Raw genomic sequence first — 17,515 nt, 5'->3', positions numbered from 1 at the left:
TTCTTCAAGTACACCTTCAGCACCTTTCCCTCTCTCTTCCTCCTCTGGAATACCAATTATGCGTATATTATTTCTCTTTAGTGCATCACTTAGTTCTCTAATTTTCCCCTCATACTCCTGGATTTTTTTTTTTATCTCTCTTTTTCTCAGCTTCCTCTTTTTCCATAACTTTATCTTCTAGTTCACCTATTCTCTCCTCTGCCTCTTCAATTCGAACTGTGGTCGTCTCCATTATATTTTGCAGCTCGTTAATAGCATTTTTTAGCTCCTCCTGGCTGTTCCTTAGTCCCTTGATCTCTGTAGCAAGAGATTCTCTGCTGTCCTCTATACTGTTTTCAAGCCCAGTGATTAATTTTATGACTATTATTCTAAATTCACTTTCTGTTATATTGTTAAATCATTTTTGATCAGTTCGTTAGCTGTCGTTATTTCCTGGATGTTTTTTTGAGGGGAATTCTTCCATTTGGTCATTTTGGGTAGTCCCTGGAGTGGTGCGGAACTGCGGGGCACTTCCCCTGTGCTGTCTTGAATAACTTGCATTGGTGGGCGGGGCCGCAGTCAGACCCGATATCTGCCCCCAGCCCACCGCTGGGGCCACAGTCAGACTGGTGTGTGCCTTCTCTTCCCCTGTCCTAGGGGCGGGATTCACTGTGGGTGGGGTGGCCCGTGTGGGCTACTTGCACACTGCCAGGCTTGTGGTGCTGGGGATCTGGCATATTAGCTGGGGTGGATCTGCAAGGTGCAGGGGGGCAGAAGGGGCAGGCTCAGCTCGCTTATCCTTTGGTGATCCACTTCGGGAGGGGCCCTGTGGCACCGGGAGGGAGTCAGACCCGCCGGAGGGATGGATCCGCAGAAGCACAGCGTTAGGTGTTTGCGTGGTGCAAACCAGTTTCCTGGCAGGAACCGGTTCCCTTTGGGATTTTGGCTGGGGGATGGGCAAGGGAGATGGCACTGGTGAGCCACCTTTGTTCCCCTCCCCCAAGCTGCACTCTGTCCTCCGGGGCGCAACAACTCTCCCTCCCGTTGTCCTCCAGCCCTCCCGCTCTCCGAGCAGAGCTGTTAACTTATAACCTCTCAGATGTTAAGTCCTGCTTACTGTCTGAACACACTCCGTCTGGCCCCTCTGCTTTTGCCAGCCAGACTCGGGGGCTCTGCTTGGCCGGCGGGCTGCCCCTCCAGTCCGGCTCCTTCCCGCCAGTCCGTGGAGTGCGCACCGCCTCTCTGCCCTTCCTACCCTCTTCCGTGGGCCTCTCGTCTGTGCTTGGCTCCGGAGAATCCATTCTGCTAGTCCTCTGGCGATTTTCTGGGTTATTTAGGCAGGTGTGGGTGGAATCTAAGTGATCCGCAGGACATGGTGAGCTCAGCATCCTCCTACGCTGCCATCTTCCCAGAAGCCTCAATATACTCTTTAATCCCCATCTCCACCCACCTCCTCTCTGATAACTATCAGTATGTTCTCTATAGTTAAGAGTCTCTTTCTTGGCTTGTCTCTTCCTCTCTCTCTCTTTTTTACCTTTGCTTATTTGTTTTGTTTCTTAAAGTCCACATAATAGTGAAATCATGCTATATTTGTCTTCCTCGGACTTATTCCACTTAGCATTATACCCTCTAGGTCCATCCATGTCATGGCAAGTGGCAACATTTCATTCTTTTATATGGATAATATTCCAGTATCCATAGATGTAGATATAGATGATATAAATATATATAGATATGGATATAGATATAGATAGATATAAATGTAGGTAGTATAGATAAAGATATCACAACTCTTTTTATTTAGATGTACCTGGATTCAGAAAATTCCTAGGGAACAACATCCACATTTTATCCATGGATAACATGGGAGTGATGATAGCTGGGCCGCTGACTTTTCACTGGAAGTATTTTTAGGAGGCTCATTCCAGTCTGGCCATTTCCCAAATGTTGAAGCTAAAGCCAGCAAGGTCGAGGTCATGCAACTCCAGACCCATGAGGAAGGATAAAGTGTCAGTTGCAACATCGCTTGATTTAAATTCCAGCTTAGCATTTATGAGTTGTAGAATATTCGGCCAATTGATTGGCCACCTTGAATGTGCTCTCTAGTTTTTGGAGTAACATGAAAAACTTTGTAAAACATCTGGCACTTTGGAGGTGCTTAGTAAATGTTATTTCTCTTCTTTTTCCCTCTCTCCTAGGTGCCACGGGAAATATAAAAAAGAACATCCCTATTTTCTTTGAGTTGGAAATCTTAAGTTTCTCTTTCACCTTTTTATCTTTGCCCTATTTCATACGCCTTTTTAAGGAGGCTGTATCAAGCAGAGGAACAGTAATAAGAAAATATAAATTTAATTAATTAATTATGGTTCAAACTATTATTTTCCTGGGAACTATCCTATGTCCTATTAAATTTCAAACCCCTCAGAAGAGGAAGGTGTTGTTACTCCTATAAAGGGCAGGTGTAGGGGCGCCTGGGTGGCGCAGTCGGTTAAGCGTCCAACTTCAGCCAGGTCACGATCTCGCGGTCCGTGAGTTCGAGCCCCGCGTCAGGCTCTGGGCTGATGGCTCAGAGCCTGGAGCCTGTTTCCGATTCTGTGTCTCCCTCTCTCTGCCCCTCCCCCGTTCATGCTCTGTCTCTCTCTGTACCAAAAATAAATTTTAAAAAAGTTGAAAAAAAAAATTTAAAAAAATAAAGGGCAGGTGTGAATGAACCCTGATCTCTCCCCTTCTGCTAGTCCCTCATAATGTCCCTGAGATAAAACGAGACAGAATTAAGGGGGAAGCAGAGAGAGGGGCTAGAAGTTCCATAAGTTTGGAGAATCTCTGAATGGGATTTAAACTTGCAACCTTAAACTCCCAAGAAGGATTTAAGTTTTAAACTCCAGGTGGCTATAGGTTGCTGGGTTGGAATGGATGGCTTGAGTGTGATATTATAAACTTTAATGGCAAAGACAGACTAGTCTTGGAAGAATGAACTACAGACTAGTCATATAGGATCTAGGAAGTTGTCTCTGAGAATAGAGAGAGAAAAAGATGGGTTTCTGGGGCATAGGCCAAAAAAATAGCAGATCACCTGCAGGAACAGCAGGGCAGACTCAAAGTTCTAAGTAAAGGGTGGCATAAGGCCCGGGAGGAAAGAAGCTGTTCCTTGAATAATCAAAGGGGGCTCAGGGGAAGTACATACCCAACCTGAACTTAGAAGGTGGGAGATCCTTAAAGTCACAGACCAATTGTTACTGACCTTTGTATCTTCAGACCTGCCACAAACTAGCTATTCACTAATTGTTGAATGAACGAATAAATGAATGGAAAAATAGCCGTGAGGCCCATGGCTTGACTCTGTGTGAGTGTGAGTGTGTGTGTGTGTGTGTGTGTGTGTGTGTAGGAGAAGAGGTAGGCAGTGTTTAGGAGCTCTAGAAAAATCCCTATCACCTAGGCCAAACAAAGCTTATAATATATTTGCCACAAAAAAAAAAAAAAAAAAACCATGTTGTATAGTATGTTCCTACGGTAAATTTGGACAGTTGACGCATTGCTGTGCTGGGCTGCAGGGGAAAAGGTGGCCATTTCCACTCTAAGGAGGCAAACTTATCCCTAGCCCTTGACAAGCCTAGAAATTCTACTTCACTTCTGATTCTCTCATCATGCTCCCACTTCAGCATTTTATAGAATGTGGGGGAAAGCTCCAAACTACAGCTGACCTTTCTGGGACTCAGGAGGTTGTTTTATCTCAACCTGCCTGAGCCCCTCCTTTCCAGTGCACCTTGCACACCTGTGAAACACACACACAAGGCTTAAGAAAAGTAACCATGGATTCCAGCCTTCTGCTCAAGGCCTGTTCCACATTCTCCCAAGCCCTGACTCTGCACCCTGTGGGTCTGTGTCAGCGCTCCATCCATGGGCTTCCACCCACCTCTGGCTGCGTTTGCCCATTTCCCTTTTGCCATTGGACCCATTACATTTGACAGCTAGTTTTGGCCCCCCTCACCAGCTCAGACATTGGCCCCATTAGGACCCTGCTTCTGGAATCTCCTATTGGTTTCAGTACTAAAATCTTGCCCTGTTTTCCACTCTTATCCCCTTACCCACGACCTGGATAGCAGTTTAAATAGTTCCTGTGAGCTCATGCCATTGAAAGAAGTAAACTACACCCTGCACCCCAAGACAAGTGCACGTCCATTGCAGGGCTTTTTCTCTGTGCCCTCCAAACATTACATCTTTCCAAGTTCAGACAGATTTACATACTTTACATAAGTATATAGATTATGTCATTTAACTTTCCACTCGAAGTTTACCTCCTCAGAAAGGCATTCCTTGGCACCAGCTTTTAAAAATAGCACACCCTTCGCTCATACTCTGTCCCCTTACTCTGTCTCATTTTCTTCATAGCATTTATCCTGATCTGGAGCTATATGACATATGTATCTGTTTGTTCTTCGTTTCTTGTTTTTCATAAGGGCTAGACAGTTAAGTTCTGCGGGAGCAGTGACTTGGTTTATTTGGGTCATCATCATATCCCTGGCACCTAGAACAGCCTGCTATATAATGAGCATTAAACAACTATTTGTTTAATAAATGAATGAACCTCCCTTCAGTCCATACAGGAGCGATCCATGACTATGCAGTTGGGAAACCCAGAGGGAGCTCACTGACTCGATTTGATGATGGCCAGAGTAGACTATGTGTTTGTAGAACTTAAATACAGATAATAAACCTTAATCATAAGTAAAGAGAGTGTAGGCTTGGGGTGCCTGGGTGGCTCAGTCAGTTAAGTGTCCGACTTCGGCTTAGGTCATGATCTCGCGGTTCGTGGGTTCGAGCCCACATCGGACTCTGTGCCGACAGCTGGGAGCCTGGAGCCTGCTTCAGATTCTGTGTCTCCCTCTCTCTCTGCCCCTTCCCCACTTGCACTCTGTCTCTCTTTCTCTCAAAAGTAAATATTAAAAACAAATTTTAAAAAAGAGAGAGTGTAGGGCCTCTTTAATGATTCTTATAAACAGATATTAAAAAGTGTCCTAGTAGTCTGTTTTCAGTTTATCCTTCCTCAGTGGGGAAATCCTGATGACAAAATTAAATTAGCTTTTTTCTACTATTTACCTGGCGTAAGCCATCATCTGCTCTAGGCAAGTAGAAATCTGGTTCCTTTGCTGGATGCATTAAATTCTGGCTCATCAGTTCTAATGAGTAATAATAAACATACATATTTGTTGTATGGAATATCAAGATTTATAGTTTCTTGGAGTCAGTATTGACTGCTGCTCTCTTTAATCATATTGCTTTTCTTTAGTCAGTGTATTTAGAGAATTGTCATACCAGTCACCAAAATCGGCTTTCATTGGGAGTCAGAATTAAAAACTATGGATCTGTCTCCTCATGGCTTCTGGAGAGTATAAAGAAATACATCCTATCAAGGTAGATGCTCTTGCCCTGGAGGAAGGCACCGTCCTGGCATGGCCATGTGGGAAGGCACGGAGGCCCAGTTACAGACGCATCAATCCTTCGTCCTTGTGGGCATTTACTTCTTGACATAAATTGTCTTCATGTGCTCAAAAAAAATGTATAAGTCATTGTTAATATAATGCATAGTTAATCATTGCAATTAGAGAACAGCAGCAAATGACATCTATAATAGAAACTGTAAACATCGTGCTACACACACAACCTGAGGTTAATCTTTCAACATTGTAAAACAGCCAGCAAATCTATTAAATCAGGGCTCTGGATGCACACCTTTTGTGAAAAGTCTGTGATTAATTTAAGTGAGGTACATAAAAATTAGAAGTGTCATCCTATAAATGAAGGCTAAATCAATTCTCTCTTTTGGTTGTATAATCTCATTTACTCACCATAATTATTTCTATCTAGGTGGAAAGTTTTGAGTTGAAACAACCAATTGGTTCTTGCCATCAAGAGTACAATGTGAAATTAATTGGACATTGCCCCATGAAAAATGGGAAGAGAGCAGATTATTAAGTGAAGCATGGCATTCTTAATAGTTACGCCATGCAGCAACCACAGAACCATCACATTCAGGATTCTGGAAGATACATATGCCAAGGGAAAAACAGTAGCAACCCTTCAGAAGGAAAGCTAGCATTGATTTCCTGGCAAAAATACAAAATAGGCTGCAAGGACTTGGAAGGTTTTATTTACATGCATATGTTCGTATGTCCACACCTTTCAAGACTTGGTGAGAAAAAAAATCTCCTTTAATCTTTATTTATTTAATTTTGTTTTTTTATTTTTAAAAATTTATATCCAAATTAGTTAGCATATAGTGCAACAATGATTTCAGGAGTAGATTCCTTAATGGCCCTTACCCACTTAGTGCATCCCCCCTCCCACAACCCCTCCAGTAACCCTCAGTTTGTTCTCCATATTTATGAGTCTCTTCTGTTTTGTCCCCCTCCCTGTTTATATATATATATAAATTATGTATAATTTAATGTATAATTAAATGTATTTATAATTATGTATAATGTAAAATTATATAAATTATGTATATTATGTATACACACACACATATACAATGGAGTATTACTCAGCAATCAAAAAGAATGAAATCTTGCCATTTGCAACTATGTGGATGGAACTGGAGCGTATTATGCTAAGTGAAATTAATCAGTCAGAGAAAGACAAAAATCATATGACTTCACTCATATGAGGACTTTAAGACACAGAACAGATGAACACAAGGGAAGGGAAACAAAAAATCTCCTTTAAAGGGATCATTTACTCTGGGGAAGAGACTTCACAGAGTTTTACCTGACTATCAGTTTAGGAATCCATTCTAGGATGGCTGATATTCATAAAGTATTTTGAAGCAATTATTTAAACTGTATATGGACAGGAATTAAATATTCAGGAACAGAAAAGTTAACGAATTATGAGTTGCCTGTATTCTCACATTTGCTGTTTAAAATGAAATGTACAGAGGCAGGAAGAATTTCAATTGTACCATTGCAAGAGTGAATTTGAAATGTGTGAAAGCTGTTGCCTCTTTCTGGGGCCCGTGTTGAGACGTGTCCCTGAAGACTAGAGTGCCACTTCACATGCTAGAGACTCTAGACAAGAGGATGTCTGTCCTTAAGGACAGTCACTAAAGCAGCTCTATGTTCCAGGCATGGTCATCACTGGAAGGCACCGCCAATGGCTGGACCACCTTCTCTTTTGTCCGGAAGCAGAAAACACAAACACAGGATTTGGAGAGAGCTCTCTGCTGTGAGGACCCGAGTTCCCCATTCCCCACTTGCTGGGCTGCTGTCAGAAGGTAAGCATAGGTTATGTTGTGTTTTGTACTAAAACCTTCCACAGCACCCCCTGCCCACCTTGAGGGATTAGGACCCGGGGGGGCAGAGTGTTTCCTGCTATGAGTCTGGAGCAGATGCTCTCCTCAGATCTCACTGTTCCTCTTGTACCTACCCCTTGTTCTTTGGCTTCTGGAGAGCAATAAAAGGTTAGCTCCCCTCAAGGCGAAGGAGCTGATAGGGGAAAATAAGAGCCTATCCCCCTGGCCTCCACATGGGACACCCCTGCATGTGTCTCCAGAATCCTCAGGGAACAGACCTGTTCCTGGAAAACCTGTCCAGAGTCAAAAACATGGCTTCCAGGTACTTGGACAGACGAGAGCAGAATGACAGGATCCAAAGTAGAGGGATAAATGTTTCCAGGGTTTCCAGGGTCAAATCTAGCTGCTGCGGGTCGACCTGACTGGAACCAAACGGGCAATGGCACCCACACCCTGCGTCTCCCACACCCTGCGTCTGACTCTTCACAAGGCCGTAAGCACAATCAGTTGGGTTAAAAAGACTGGGACTCGGAATTTTAGATGTGCCTCTCTTCCCTTGCCACATCCAGGAAGCGCAAAAGGACATAGAGATCAAGTACATAAATTGCTTTTTTATTCTGTAGGCAGCGAAGGCAATAGAAGATGAAGATATGCGCAGTGATTCTGTATTTTCATTGTGTGGAGCAGAGAATCAGGGTAATCTCTGAAATCAGATCTGAGGTGGGAGGGATGAACCTGAAATTTCTAATTAATTATATTCATGCAGATGTGTCAGGGCTGGTGTCTACAGCTGTGGACAGAGGCAGAGTGATGTAGGGGGTGGATTTGGTCAGGAGACCCTGTGAAATGCCCAACAGCACCCTGCTCTCCCCCTTTCCAGCCTATAAACATCTCATTTACTATTTGAAATACTTTATCTTCTCTTCCTAAGCATCAGCTCTATGATAGCAAGAAATAGGTGTTCTGCTCATTAAAATCTATTTTACCCCCGGGACACTTGGGTGGCTCCGTCGGTTAGGTGTCCGACTTCAGCTCAGGTCATGATCTCACAGCTCATGGGTTCGAGTCCCACATCGGGCTCTGTGCCGACAGCTCAGAGCCTGGAGCCTGCTTCGGGTTCTGTGTGTCTCTCTCTCTCTCTGCCCCTCCCCCCACTAGCACTCTGTCTCTCTCTCTCTCAAAAATAAATAAAATGTTAAAAACAAAAAAAATTTTAAATCTACTTGACCCCCTCACCCCAGATTTTATGACCTATCATCAGTATAGCTTTGTGGTTTACGAGCTCCCATCATCGGAGTTAGAAGACCAAGCTCTACTCCCAGCTAGCTGTGTGAACTTGACTGAGCTGCTCTACCTCTCTGAGCCTCAGTTTCCTAATAAGTAAAATGGGGACAATGATAGTGCCTGTGTATAGTAAAAATGGGATGAAGCGAAGGCTGTAAGGCCCTTAGCACAGTGCCTGAAATATCACAAGCACTCAATAAATGGTTGCTATTATTATAATTTTCATTATTATCATATTACCACATCGAGTCTGTTATTCACCACACTGAACTGGAAGAAACACTGAGCTTGAATTCTCACGTACAACCATAGAGTCACATGTTGTTCAAAAAGAGACAGTAGGCCCAAAATGGTGTCGCTTGTGCTAAGTCCCACACCAGGAAACCAAGACAATACCTCAGTGTAATTTCAGCCTCTCCCAGGGGTGTTAATGTGTCACCATTCAGTCTAGAATTACCTGGTCAGCACTAACAAGGCAATCCTCTCTGTAGATCCCTTCTGGCCCCCAGGGAAACCATCTACTCTTTCCTCATTCTTGTCTATAAAAGCCTCCCATTTTGTACATCTTCTCAGAGCTACTTTCTGGCTGCTTAGATGGGATGCTGTCCAGTTCATGAATTACTGAATTAAGCCAACAAGATCTTTAAATTTTACTCAGTTGAATTTCGTTCTTTAACAACATATATACGAATATCCTTCACCACACTCCCCCGTCACCTCTTCCTTCTCCTTTAATAACGCTTTTACTGCCTCAGACCAGAATCTTCCCACTTAATTTGGATGATTAATTTTTCTTTCCAAATACAATCCTTATTTCCCTGGCACCCACACCTCCAAGTAACAAGATTTGTGGAGGTCATCTGAGTGGGCAGCTCTCAGTGCAATATACGAGAGCCCATTAGCAGACCCAGTGGCCCCAAGGCCACTCTGGCTTGTGATTTACAAGGTGTAGCCTGGAAGGCAGGGACTGCAGCCGTGGGAACCGTATGCAGTAGAGCTTGAAGCAGAGAGCTTGAAGCTCTCACCTCCTTACCCTCCGATGGGATTGTGCCTCTCTCTGCAGCGTTCTCTCCCTCCACCCACCGTGTTCATTCATCTCCTCACGGAGCCACTGCAGCTCTGCCCAGTGCTAAAGGGGTACTAAAGGGGTGCCCAGTGCTAAAGGGGCAGACCTAAGACCGTGGGTTTGGCAGAGGCAGCAGCTGCCCGCCCATCTGCAGAACACAGCGAATGCCGGCAGCCTCGGGGCGAGCACGTTCCTTTTGAGGTCGGGCTCACTCACCAAGCCCGATTGTAATATTTTTGGCTGTGAGCTTTTTGCACTGCAGCCTCCATTGTCCTTTTCATTATCGGTGAAGATTTCCTGAGAAAATTCATTAAATATTGAGCTAGAGGTCTGCTATCAATTTGGTGCCACAGGAACACCAGCAAAGCAGAAGAATTTCTAGGCTGATTTGATTATTAGTGGTCTGAAAACATATGTCATTGCATACATTTTTGTAGCATACGTGGGCAGGTTGCATAGCCATTAATCCTGCATTATTCGGGATAGGCTCTCTGAGGCAGAACTTCTTTATCACAGCTTTGATTGGGAATGTGCTATACTATCACTGCAAAAGATTACTAGGAGATGAATATATTAACTACTTAATTGAACAGAGCATTACCCTATGCCAAGGGTATATAGCATTTTTCAACAAAGTTTTTGAGAACGTCAACGCATTTGGAATGTAAGCCTCCTAAAATATAAAGTGGTATATGCCAATCACTGGAAAACTTTTATTTTCCTTTAGTGCCTCCTATTTGGAAAACGGCCACGAGACAGCTTTTATGTCACGCTCATGACTAAATAGAAACATTAATGAAGCCACAATGATATTGGCCACATGCACGGAGGATCTCATGAAAAACTCAAGACTAGGGTCTTATTCTCGTTTTATACATGCAGAAAGTGCAAGTAACGAACTTTTCCTGGTCTTAAATAGATCAGTAAAATCCCAACCATTTTTACCATGCAAATTTGGGTGATTTTTGTCACCAGGTCAGAATTGTAATCATTCCTAACGGGCCCTAATGTAGCCTTTTCCAAAGGGGCTTCCTGGGTGTCTGGATGGCTCCGTTGGTTAAACATCCAACTCTGATTTTGGCTCACCAGCCCTATGTCAGGCTCTGCCCTGGGTGTGGAACCTGCTTGGGATTCTCTCTCTGCCCCCACCCCTGTCTGCCCCTCCCTCTCCCAAAACCAAAACCAAAACCAAAACCAAACAAAAAACAAAGGGGTTTCTGCAAAACATTAGTCTAACATATACCCCTGCTCCCTCTTCCGCCAAATACTCCAGATAAAAAGTGCTACTTCCTTAAATAAGCTTTGGGAATGCCATATTTTATATGCTGTGCTTGGATATCCATAATTTATATCATCAAGACCGTGAGATCCTTTCATGAAGAGACCTGTTTAATTTTAGATTGTCCAAACGTATTTGACAAGACACCTTTTATTGAGTTACACGTCTAATGTACTACAAATCAAACTTCAAGAAAGCTCTTCTAGGGCATATGCTCATCATTTACTTTAATGTGAAATCATCATCTCTCTTTTCAACATTCATGGGAAACATTTGAAGCATCACTGAGTGATTAACACTAATATCAACAAGTGAGTACTTAATCTTTCTTGGACAAAAAGATAAAGAATGAAGGCGTTTTTTTTTTCAGTTCAGTCTTACGTGGTGCCAGTGATGTGTCCTTATCCTCCTTGTCCGCACAGACCGCAGGAACCGTCTGCTGGGCTTGGTGGTGACCCCCTCCATCCTCACTTCCTTCCCCAAGTGATGTGTGGTCCAGGGTGTGACTTCTCGCAGCACGTCTGTAGTTACCATGGCTACCCCTGAGCTAGTACTGCACGCACCTGGTGCCGTTCCATGGCCCCACAGCCATCCCCATAGATCCCAAATGTCTTCAATGGCTTTCCCCTTCCAGCCATATAATTGGATCCATTGCTCATCTGTCATGACCAAAGTGGAAACAGACAACAGGCCATCTGTTCCATTTTTCCGAGTTCTTCTTTCTCAGCATGCGGCACCATCTCTGCTGTTCGTTGTTACCACGGTAAGGTGCCCCCATGGTAACCATGAACTCTGGCCTCGGAGCTGCCCACTCAGGTGCCTGAGGGACACTGACTCAGCGTCATTTCCTTCATCAGTTAGAGGGGTTCTTCTTACCCGGATCGGAGAATGAAGAGCTCAGGCAGAGCCTGGGCGCTCAGTTGGTGCATTTTATGGCCCCTGTATCCTCTGCAAGTGGCTAGATCTGTTTTGCTCAAGTGTGAAGAATAATTAAGATCATTCGAAGTCAAATGAAGTGTTGAGACGCATTGGCGGAGGATCTCCAGACACTGTAAACGTCTCGTTACCTCTGACACTGCGTAATGGGGTGTGTTGTCCCCAGAACACATTTCTTCCGGAATGTCCACGCTGTAGTGTATCCTCCCACACCTCTGCTTCTCTGGGCATCAGGAAGCCACCACACTCCTGTGGTCAGGGGTCCTAGAAGGAAGGTGTCCTAAGGAAGAGACTGGTGCTCGGATGATGCCCAGCAAAGCTGAATTACCCATCTCCCTCCTCCCTGGGAGAATTTGCTGCAGAAGCGGCCCTCTCCACACAGCTGAAACCAGTGGATTCTAACTTGAAAATAGTCGTCGTAAATATGTATGAACTGACAGTTAATGATCCCTTAATGCTTGCCAGGCTCTACGTTGATGCCTTACACTTATTGTCAAAGTTTATCTTAACAGTGACTCATTCTGGAGGTTGCTATCATCCTGGTTTATATTTGAGAAAATTCAGACTTAGAGACTTTCAGTTACCCCACACCGTACAGCCTTTGGTAAAACCAAAATGCAAACCATTGTCTTTGTGACCCGCCCAGGCCTTGTTAGTAACTTCTTTGCTATGCTGCATGGCTCTGTACTGCCTGTCCCACAGTCTACATATTTCCAGATACCCCATCACTCAGTTGCTATACCCATGGACTCCGTGTTCTGTCTGCCAAAATATTCCCTGACTTATCCCCTCACTCCTGTGGCTTCCCCCACACTTGTGGACAAATCCTTCCCAGGCCTTCAGCCCTTCCTGTCTGCCCCAGCCTGTTATTGTCAACCAGATCACGTCTAGTCAACCCCCCCCCCCCCCCCCCATTTACCAAGAAGCTCTACTTGAGATGGAAAAAAACAGGATGCTTGAGAAGCTGTACACGGGATACTGTGGGCCACTGCCCATAAGGTCATGGCTCAGGTCATGATCGTGAGTTCGTGAGTTCAAGCCCCGCGCTGAGCTCTGTGCTGATGGCATGGAGGCTGCTTGGGATTCTGTCTCTCTCTCTGCCCCTCTCCTGCTTGCTCTTTACAAAAATAAAAAAAAAAAAAGTAAAAAAAAAAAAAAAAAAGGAATCACTGCTTATTTTTTGTGTAGCACTTTACAATCGGGAAAGCAACGTAGCATATTACCTCACTGAAAATGAATGAGTAGTTCAAGATTCAGAGAGCAAAATGACTACAAGAGAACCAGCCGGTCTGTGTACAAACTGGTCCTTGGGACGTTCTCCAATCCAGGAGGGAAGTGTTTGCACCACTGACAAAGAACATTCAAATACATCTCTGAAAGTAGTTAGTGGGTTTTTTCTTCTTTTAATTCAAAGTTTATTTTTATTCATTGATTGATTATATAGAGACTTATACGAATTCAAATATGCGGTAGGAACAGTTGGCAAATTCATTAAACTTCATGATATTTCTACTTCTCTTTTTGAGAAAATAGCAACCTTAATTACTGCCAATTGTTAACTGCAAACACATTTGCACCTTCACAAAGCGGCATGTTTGCGTTTCACACATCTCCTGTTTTATAACCTGGGGCAAGTCTCTATTAACATTTGTTTTTAACAGTGGTTAGGAAAGGCAGTGGTTTAGCAAATAAGCAAATACTTGCCTTTGGTTAAAAGTCCTCTTTTCCTGTTTGAAGATGTGCTGTTATTCTTTCCTACAGTGAACATTAACCTCCAAATCAACTTCAGCTACACCATTAGTAAACTGTGCAGACTGCTTGTTTGTCTGTGTCCATGCCAATGCATATCTAAGCAGCCTCTCAGATCCCAGGCCATCCTGGTCAGGCCCTCTGCCAGTTCTGACAGGTTGGTCCTCACTCACTTGCCCCCACTCACAGCATCTTTCCAACATCCTTTCTGTTTTCCTGATGGCTGATTCAACTGTGGAATGATTTTTGAATGCCTCTTCTTGCCATTTGGAAGATTTGTTGGGGGTCCCTAAGACCATCTTCGAGGTCAGTGATTCACTAGAAAGACTCCGAGAACTCAGAAAAGCTGTTCTATACTAATGTTGATGGATTTTACGACAGTTAATGGATACAGATTAAAATCACCAGTGGCAAAGGCACATCAGGAGGAATCCAGAAGAAACCAGCACGTGCTTTCAGGGGCTATCTGCCAATAGAGTCACAGGACTGTCCTTCATCCTCCCAGCCTGCTGAGTGAACTCTTTACTGCACTTATTGGACAAAAAAATGTTTTAAAATATCCATTTACACTACTCCAGTTGGCTTTATGCTGATTATTTTCATTAACCCAAGAATGCAGTGGGGCTGTGGCAGCTTCAGAAGCTATGGATAACCTCTGTCTCTCAAAAATGAATCAATGATAAACAAAAAAATTAAAGAAGCTACGGATATGAAGATGGTAAAATTGTGGTAGATCTAGGAATTTTAAAACCCCCGTTAATGGCCCTTTTAAATTGGTGGGGGAGGGAACACTAGGGAATTCTTATTGGATGGCTAGCTATTAAGTTATAGAGCGCATTAATACATTTATCCTAGACCGATGTCATTGTTTTACAACCAGGAATGATTTTATGTGTGTCGCAGACACTTTATAGAACAAAGAGGCCCTTGAATAATAAATGTGGGCCATACAACTGTAGCTGATTTGATTGAACTCTGGTGAAAGAGGCAGCAAGATGGAACAGAAGGAGCACAGCATCAGGGCTTCTGGATCTGCCACTTAATAGCTATGGCTCTGTTGGCAAAATTCACATCGTTGGATTCTGTTTTCCTAGTCCATAAAACTAATGCCTGGATTGTGTGGTTCTAAAGATCTTGTGGAAGCATGTGCTGGTGCTGTTCACCAGAAGATCCTGATTCTCTGCTTTCTGGGGGTCTGGGAGGGCTTCACCCCCTTGAAGTTTTCCTTTGGTCAGTGAAATATGAGTGGAAGTGAAGCCTTAAGAGCTAGTATGTTAGGGGCACCTGGGTGACTCAGTTGGTTGAGTATGTTCTTTCGGCTCAGGTCATGGTCTTGTGGTTCATGAATTCAAGCTCCCCATCAGGCTCAGCTTGCTGCTGTCAGCGCAGAGGGTTGCTTCGAATCCTCTGCCCCCTCTCTCATCACCCTCCCCTATTCTCTTTCTCTCTCTCTCTCTCTCAAAAATGAATACACATTGAGAGAGCCAGTATGTGATTTGTTGTGTATCCTATCCTGTGCTGTGGGGACTATGGGAGTGCCTTTTAATTCGGAGGGCCCACCATCCTGATACCCTGATGAGCCAAGACTTCTGCTGAGCTATGTTGGACGTATGGCTCAAACACAAGGTAAACACATGCCATTAAAAACTGGGGCGCCTGGGTGGCGCAGTCGGTTGAGCGTCCGACTTCAGCCAGGTCACGATCTCGTGGTCCGTGAGTTCGAGCCCCGTGTCGGGCTCTGGGCTGATGGCTCGGAGCCTGGAGCCTGTTTCCGATTCTGTGTCTCCCTCTCTCTCTGCCCCTCCCCCGTTCATGCTCTGTCTCTCTCTGTCCCAAAAATAAATAAAAAACGTTGAAAAAAAATTTAAAAAAAAAAATAAAAACTGCTATGATTTGAGGCTGTTGCCACAACACAGCATGAAAGTTAACCTGTCCTCATCGATAGATGTCTTCCATCCCCATCCCTACCCCCATTGTTCATAAAAGGCAAATATCATCTGAAATCAGCCTGCTGTCCACCCTCACCCAACTCTTTTAAACCTAACGGAATCCTAACAAAGTTTGTAGTTGGCTTTTAACCCTGTTACGTAGTTTCGACATCTCCATTTTGAAGAGCTGAAGTCCTCAAGGACTTCTTCATGCACCAAGACACAAGACTCCCATTTCTACATTATTTTCAGATGTCTTGGGTTTTCTCTGAGCTCCAGATCCTGACTCCTAGGAGGGGAACCCTAGGCGTGGACCCTATCCAGTTGGGCTGGTTGTAGGAGTTTGCTATTACTGCTGCAGCAAAACATCACAGACTGAGTAGCTTAAGGACAGACATTGATTGCCTCAGTTCAGGAAGCCAGAAGTCCGAGATCAAGGTGTTGGCAGAATTGGTTCCTTCTGAAGACTCTGAGGGAGAATCTGTTTTCCTAGCTTGTAGTGATTTGCCAGCAATCTTTGACATTTCTTGGCCTGTAGAAATGATGAGGGAGCTTGAGGCAGGCTGAGGGCAAAATACAAGCTAGCACCTGCCCCCCACCCCCCACCCCAGGGTGGGATGTGTGTGATTTTCCTCAAGCTCTCCTGGCTGCCCAAGGACAAAGGAGGGGAAAGAAAACAAAAGGCCAGCTGATAGAGATCTCAGTCATACAGGACAAGAGTCTCCACCAGTTTACAAATGTCCTGGTAAATTACAAGCAAAAACAAAAACAATCTTACCCATAGCCTAGTCTCCAGAAACCTATAGACTCCGTTTCCCGGAGCCCCAACATCACCCCTCAACAGTGATATGGGGAACAAAGGCAAGAAGGAAATGGCAGGTAGAACTAAGTTCCCTCATAACCTGCAGCCCATTGACAAATACTTGAAGCAAATACAGAGTAGAACATTTCTCCAGGAACCCCCTACCATCCTGCAGTTAATACCTACTAGAGGGAAAACAACCTTAGCTTGACAACAGCCAGGCCTCAGGTATCTTAGGAGTCCTCTTTAGCATATCAAAGCCCCTCTGGAGGTGTCCCTTTTGGCTTTACCTCCCCAACTCCATAGTATAAAATCTGCCATTCTTCACAACCCCAGTGCAGCTCTTTCTGCCCCTGGGTCCTCTCCTCTGTTTTAATAAAATCACCTTTGTGCACCAAAGACGTTTTCAAGAATTCTTTCTTGGCCGTCCACTCCGGACCTCCCCAACATCACCCCAAAACGTCACCAGAAGCTTCACCCTCATGTCTTCCTTAACAGTCACACGCCACTCTCCCATTACGCTTGTCTCTGTGTCCAAATTTCCTCTTCTGATAAGGGCACCAGTTATATAGGATTGGAGGCCTCCCATACTTCCGGTGTGACCTCATCTTCACTAATAATATCTGCAGTGACCTTACTTCCAAAGAGTCACATTCTGAGGTACTGGGGGTTAGGATTTTAACATATGATTTTCTTTTTTTTTTTGAGCAGGGGATAGAATTCAACCCATAATACCCACAGTTCTATAGATCAACTGGAAGGAAATACCTTTTCTTGAATGACCAAGCTTTATATCTGAGAACCCTATCATTATAACCCTCCACTTCCAAAGTCATAGCTTCATCCTACTACCAGATTCATATTCCTCCTCGGATCTTGCATCTTACTGAAATTAGAGTATTTTATAATTTATAATAAGATGTAACATTCGTGGTCATAGAATTGGTTTGTTTTTCCAACAGATGTTTATTTTAGTGCCTACCTTTTTTAAAAATTTTTTTCTTTTTGAGACAGAGAGAGACAGAGCATGAGCAGGGGAGGGGCAGAGAGAGAGGGAGACACAGAATCTGAAGCAGGAGTCAGGCCCTGAGTTGTCAGCACAGAGCCCAACGCGGGGCTCTAACTCACAAACCACGAGATCATGACCTGAGCCGAAGCCAGACACTCAACCGACTGAGCCACCCAGGCGCCCCAAGTGCCAACT

The 17,515-nt window shown here is 44.2% G+C and overlaps 1 long non-coding RNA gene across 1 annotated transcript in view; it reads left to right on the top strand.

Annotated features, from left to right (window-relative positions):
* Nucleotides 1-17,515, top strand: part of LOC125910171 (uncharacterized) — a 372,309-nt gene that overhangs the window by 260,316 nt on the left and 94,478 nt on the right. The window contains exon 3 of the long non-coding RNA XR_007453875.1: nt 7,101-7,249. This is a non-coding gene — a long non-coding RNA (uncharacterized LOC125910171). The remainder of the gene's footprint in view (nt 1-7,100; nt 7,250-17,515) is intronic.

Source organism: Panthera uncia, chromosome D1, assembly GCF_023721935.1.
Source record: "Panthera uncia isolate 11264 chromosome D1, Puncia_PCG_1.0, whole genome shotgun sequence".
In the NCBI taxonomy this organism is placed as follows: domain Eukaryota; kingdom Metazoa; phylum Chordata; class Mammalia; order Carnivora; family Felidae; genus Panthera; species Panthera uncia.
The sequence above is the reverse complement of the archived record's forward strand: the minus strand, read 5'-3'. Positions and strand labels throughout refer to the sequence as shown.